Source organism: Copadichromis virginalis, linkage group LG9, assembly GCF_057382275.1.
Source record: "Copadichromis virginalis isolate Kocher_CV1m ecotype Utaka linkage group LG9, C_Virginalis_male_GT1.1, whole genome shotgun sequence".
Classification (NCBI taxonomy): Eukaryota; Metazoa; Chordata; class Actinopteri; order Cichliformes; family Cichlidae; genus Copadichromis; species Copadichromis virginalis.
The window spans coordinates 8481289-8487944 of NC_140626.1; positions in this window are offsets into that span (position 1 = coordinate 8481289).

The window sequence follows — 6656 nt, forward strand, 5'->3', positions numbered from 1 at the left end:
AGATAGGAGATACTTCCCTGAGTCGGCATTACAAAGAAGGGACATTCAGAAATGAGGTTGTATTTACACTGCAGCAGAATGTGCACAAAGTCTTACCTCACAGCTTTTTTTTTTTCACCCAGTGCATTCGTGGTACCAGGCCACAACCAGCATTAGCTTAAACGCTTCTTGTCAGCGTTGCCATGACAGAAGGTAAATATGATAACTGTCAGGTTCCTTGCAGCTGAAATAGCTTGGCTGAGCAATGTTAGAATGAAGACCAGTAAAATATTGAATTAAAGCCTAATGGCCTGTTTGGTTTGTATTTAGGGAGACAGATCTGTCAGTTAATAGGCTACTGAAGCAAAAATGTGTCTGAATGGCACATTGTCTGATTTGAAGGGGTATATGGATACTTTGGTAAATGTGCTCATCTGCTTTGTTGCCAAGAGTTAGATAAGGAGTGCTTCTGCACATTTTTACCTTAGTATTTTGAGTGGAAACAGCTAGTCTGGCAAGTGTTTATTAGTGAACTCTAAATATGCTGGTAGGATTGTGTTACCTTTGGAGCCGGGCAAGCTGTTTGCCCCCTGCTTCCAGTTCTAGGCTGACGTTTATGATATACCTATGTTTACATTTTAAGCTAACTAGCTGTTGGCAGTAGCTTCATACATGCCTGAGAGGTGTATCCCTATTCTCATACCATTCAGCGAGAAAGTGAAATAAAGGAGTCAGACTTTGATCTCCACACAGTGGAGGTGGTAATGGCTGGCAGCTCATGAGCTCAATGAAATATATATACGTGCTACTGTCTGACACTTGATTGGATGAATGTAAATATCTGAGTGCAGGACTGCTGCCTCCTGGGAAAACGAGCCCAGAAATCCATCTCCATAAGTGAATTTGGGAGTTGCTCTGAGCCCTGTGAAGAAGTCAAGGTTATAGCTGTGGGGAAGCAAGAGGCTACCCCTCCACCAATCCCATACACACTATTGTTACAATATCAGTTCACAGCCCCAGGGGAGGCACAAGGTATTAGTAGGGTGTGGTGCTGGTGGGGGGTCTGTTTTTTTATTACAACCTGCTCTGGGCACAGTGTTTGTGAAAGCTGATGTAAAGCAAGACATGCAGACGGTACTGCTCTGCGTTAACACAAGCTGGAGCTCAGCGGGTAATAACATGAGCCATATTGCAACTGGGGGATCCCGAAGTAGCCAATCTAGCACTACAGCTTCCTTTATATCTCACTACGCTCACACACCAACACAGCCACAAAGATATTGCAGGCAGGCATACAGGAATGTCCACATGTATGCACATCTGGTTACCAAGTCTATGGCATCTGAAGGTGTCGGTTTCATCTGACATCTGAAACAAACAATCAAAAACAGTTCCTTTCCAAATTCCAAGAAATTCACAGCCACCTAAAGCTGAAACACAAGATGAAATTCATCAAACGTGAGTGAAAACCAAATATGGCTTCTTGGCAGTAGAATAGGCAACAGAAATGTGTGCTCAAAAGAAAATAAAAATTGCATCTATAAGTTATAGAACTCACTAGAAGTCAAAATCCAGAAGCAGAACCTTTAGTATATGCTCACCTCACACAATCAATCCAAAGAAAGTTGGCTCAAAGTAACATAGAATTGAGCTTAAAAGGGTTTTTAGTTCCTATAAGGATTAATTTGAACTGTGAATCATGCAAAACAACTCTAGAAGTGTCCAGAAAAACTGTAGTGTTGGAAATAACATATCAGGCCCACTAGCTGGTGTAAATCTACCATAGGGTAAGAGGGGAGTACACACTGGACGGGTCATCAATCTGATGCAGGGCTAACACAGAGAAAGATAACCATTTACACTTACAGGCCATTTAGAATCACCCACTAACCACATGTCTGTGGAAGGAAGCACAGTACCAAGAGAGAACCCACACAGACACGGGGAGAGCATGCAGACTCTACACAGAAAGGCCCCGGCCAAATAGTGGAGTCAAATCCAAGACTTTTTGCTGTGAGGCAACAGTGCTAAACCCCACACCCCTAGTTGTCAGGTTCAAAAAATTAAGCCAATGCAGAAGTTTCTTAAACCTGCATTCTGTCTGATATGCAACTGTGACTGTGAGAAATCTGCCAGGGAGAGGCAGCCATCTGCCGCCCTGGTTCTGCTGGAGTTGTCTTCCTGTTAAAGGGGAGGGGTTTTTTCCCACTGTCTCCAAAGCGCTTGCTCATAGGGGTTTATATGATTGTTTTCTCTGTATGTATTATTGTAATATCTACCTTACAATATAAAGCGCTTTGAGGTGACTGTTGTTATGATTTGGCACTATATAAAAATGGTAAATGGCCTGCATTTGTATAGCGCTTTTCTAGTCCATAGGACCCCAAAGTGCTTTACACTACATTCAGTCATTCACACATTGGCAAGCTACATTGTAGCCACAGCTGCCCTGGGGCGCACTGACAGAGGCGAGGCTGCCGGACATAGGCGCCACCAGGCCCTCTGACCACCACCAGTAGGCAAACATGGGGTTAGTATCTTGCCCAAGGATATTTGACATGCAGCCAGGAGGCAGCCTGGGATCGAACCACCGACCTTCTGATTCGTGGCTGACCTGCTCTGCCACCTGAGCTACAGCCACCCCACCCATAAATAAAATAAAATTGAATTAAAAAGAATTAAATGTGCTAGTCAAAAAACATTTATTGTGAATCAAATTTGTGGAGATTGCTAACGCTTATCAAATGTAACTTCAAAATATTTCAATTAAAATGTAGATTTTTTCATAACTGGTAGTTTCTTAATGTTTTGTTTTTTGCAGGTTTTTTTCTCCTCAGTATAACAAAGCTGCTAAAATGTGGTGTACTCCCCAGGAGGAGTGAACTGGCAGATCTCCACCCAAAGACCTGCTTAATTATGATCGCTATAGCCTTAGGTAACATAAGATCAAACCACGAATTCTGTCAGGCCATTGAACGGACAGACATACCTGTACTTGAACCCGCTAAATGACTCTTGTAAGCTATGTGGTTACAAAACAACTGTCATGTCTCTGTTATTCCATATAATCTGATTGAAAGGAACTCCTGCAACAAAGTGGATCGCGGAAGACACACAACCAGAATGAAATGAAAGTATTTTGTGTTTGCATGACCTGGCTGCGATTTCCCTGGAGAGAGCTTTATTTGACTAAAGGGTGCTGGTAGGAGGGTGGGAGATGTAGGTTGGCTTTGTGTCTTCAAATTCAATTGTCCACTATACAGTTAAGGAGCCCAGGTTTCCTGTGGCGTGTAGTAATAAACTTAGGCTCAGGTTTCATCCAAGGCGTAAAGGACAGCAAATTGTCAGAAAAAAAACAAAGTGATCTGGACTTCTATATAAGGTTAGGGACGTAAGCTACAAGACGCTGGGAAATCTCGACAGTGTCTGGAAGTTTCAACCTCAGAAATCTCTCCCTTCTTTCAAGCTAAGCTCTGGCCTGGCGGAAAAACGGCTTCTGTCGAATAACTGTGGATCTTCCAGGACCTTACAGACCTCCTTGCCTCTTCAAAGAGAATGAAATTGGGGTCTTTTAGTCTTGGTGGTTTACAACAAAATTCTCTGGTCTGGCCCCAAAATTAAGATCAGCTTGGAAAAGAAAAATAAGCAGTGAAATTACTACACAGGGGCCCAGATTATTTATACAAAATAATGAATTTGTTTCTATACATGCCAATCATCTCACCCAGAAGGGAGTTTATTAATTTTTTTTCTGCAGTGCTGCAGTCAAACATGCGTCCTGTCCATGAAAATGTTTGAGGCATGTGGAAAGCTTACACCCAGTCCATGTTGATACAATGTGATTAGTTTATTATAGAAGCCGATGGCCTGAGTACATGGCTGTTTGCTTCCATGTTGCAGCGGTAGCATCTGGTGGGGCGATCTGACACGGCGGATGATGATGACACGGCTGCGGAATGCGAGACGCAGAGGCAGTGAGTGGCAGGAGATATGCCACACGGGATGGAAGTGACGTGAACATGGGGAATTATGGGTGGGGAGACGATGAATGAAGTTACTCATCCTGCCAGCCTGTCCTCAGCCCTCCCGCTTATTGCCACAGTAACCTGAGGCCGGGATGAAAGCAACCCCAACAGCAAGAGGACTTTTCTTTTCGAGGTTGAAGAGCACCCATCTCCTGCTTTCTTTAGGACTAGTACACACGGTGCTGTGTTTTTGAAAATAACAGGAGTGAGTTACAATACAATCATTTAGGTTCAAATTAGATTGACAGGGTATCAAATATGAGGAAACTCAGTTACAGATCTATTATGCGCTGAACTGACTTACATGCATCCGAGGCCAGAGGTTCACGCCGAACAAAGACCGAGGTCACCTGTTCACCCTGGGCCTGTTCTTATTAGGTTATGTGGAGCCTGATGTTATTATACACATATGCAACAAACATGCTGCTCCTGAGGATGTGGAGGAGCATATGTGTCGACAAAATCTATAGAAATTCTGGTAACACTATAATACACCCAGGGACTAATGTCGCAATCTCCCTATAATTAAATAGAATTTACTTTATTTGTTTTGTGATAATATTTTACTTGAAATTATGATATAGTTATATTTACAAACAAATACTTAAAAGCAGGTAAGTAGTGTTCACTATGCTGTACATTTTGGAGAGGAGGTCATATTGGGGAGGGGCTTAACCTTAACTATTTCCACATCTTTTACAGAAAAGGTGACACAAATTATCCTGTGAATAATTTGAAGTTTATAATAACCTGGTCATTTCATGGCAAAACCATATTTCATCTTACATTGTAAGTATGCCTTCCATTTCAGGGCATGGGCTGTATTATGGAGTAACTTATGCTTGCCTTTTTACACCTTTATTTAAGGTTTTGTTGTAATGGCGGAATTTTATTTAATTACATGGAAACTGTGGCCTTAGTTGTGAACCGTATTGGAGTTTACCATTCAAGTACTTTGCTTAATTCCAACAAGCCCATACAAGGTTCAAGATTTTGTAGAATGTAGGTGGTTGAGGTGGTGGGTGTTCTTTGTGAGGCAAAGGACACAGGAGGTTGCACAGTTCAAGTTCAAGAGATCAGGCCTGAAACTGGATTCTACGGCTGCCTGACAAAAATGTCAAAGGGTCTAAATGTGAACGAGTGCAACAATGTAAACACTAGGTTCCTTTTAATCAAAGTGTTTCCACCTGCAGTGCCAGAGCCATCAGTTCTGGTCATGCAGGTCATTACCTCCCAGTTTTCTGGGACTCAGTGGCTTACCTAAGGGAGGCCTGAGCTCGACTTTGCCCGACTTTAGAGGAAGGAAAAGGAGCAAAGGGGCATTTTCCTCTAACTTACCTCAGAAAGAAAATAGTGAAACAATCTGCAGACCTACGGGCTCCTTTTACAATCAACAAGTGAGGTTAAACCCCTAAGTGCAGAGGACATTGAGCTCTTGTCCAGAAGTTCTGTTAAACTCAGCAAAGGCCTGCTGCACCTTTCAGCCCTATCCCCTACCATATCACAGCTCCTCACTACAATAGTCAGTGCAGGTGGTTGTACTAGAGGATGATCTTTTTCCAATCACCTTCTCACTCTCTTCCTCACTTATATAAGTTAACATGGCAAAACAATCACCTGATAGCAAAATGGCAATAAGCATGACGACGTGAGTGCCGTCTGGGAACCCGACACCTTATGAAACGATGCCCAATGTCTCATAAGGTTTTTACACACGACAGAATGACTGCTCTCCTGAGGAGCTCATCTGAACGCTAACCCATAAGGCCTGCTGCTCTGGCAGGCAGAGGAGGAGCAGGAAGACCAGGTTGTGCTAATGAGAGCCAGATCTGCTCTGTTAGCTTTGTGCCTGGCTGCATGCTCAAACGCAGGCAGCAGGACAGAGAGCAGTCTATCAAGCAGTGCCCCCCAGAGCAGCTTTCAGGCTTTCTCAGACAGCGAGGTGTGTCAGGACATGAGGTGTTCTGGGTGTTTTCATGTGACATGTTGGGTGCCAAAGAGTGTTTAATCCTCCTTTCAGTGCTTTTCTGTTTGACCAAGGTTTACCAAAAACTCTTTTCCCCAGGGAAACCACCGTCTTTCATCCACCCCTTCAAGCCATACTGTTGAATCTTCTGCTGCATGAATTGCATTGAAACCACAGACACTGAGGGTGATCAAGTTATTGATGTGGTAATCCAGTCATGTTCCTGCAATGCCAGCACAAAGTTTGACTTTTTTGGCTTTAGGTGGATAAATTTGGAACATCTACCCCAGAGGTGGAACTGTTACAACTAAAGGCTTCTCAGAGGTTAGCATCCTGGGTATCGCTAGACCCATTTTACTCAGTCGCAGGTTTGATTGTGATGAATCTCTGAATTTAGCCTGACACTTAAAGTCATAAAAATACTTGATTTGACTTGATAGAGTTCCACCCCAAATCCAAGCTGCTACACTGCCCTGATATCCCTGTATTCTGAATGTAAGTTGAGCCATTGTCAACACATTAACCTTTTTGCCAAAAAGACAATTTAATTTTTAATCATCACTTTTTTAACATTCAAACACTTTCCAACTCACTTTGGAAAAAGGTGACCTTTTTTCTTTTTTTTTTTTAACCTTAATTGACATGAGTCGTGTCTTTTTAGTCAAACACTACGGTGAAATTCAGAT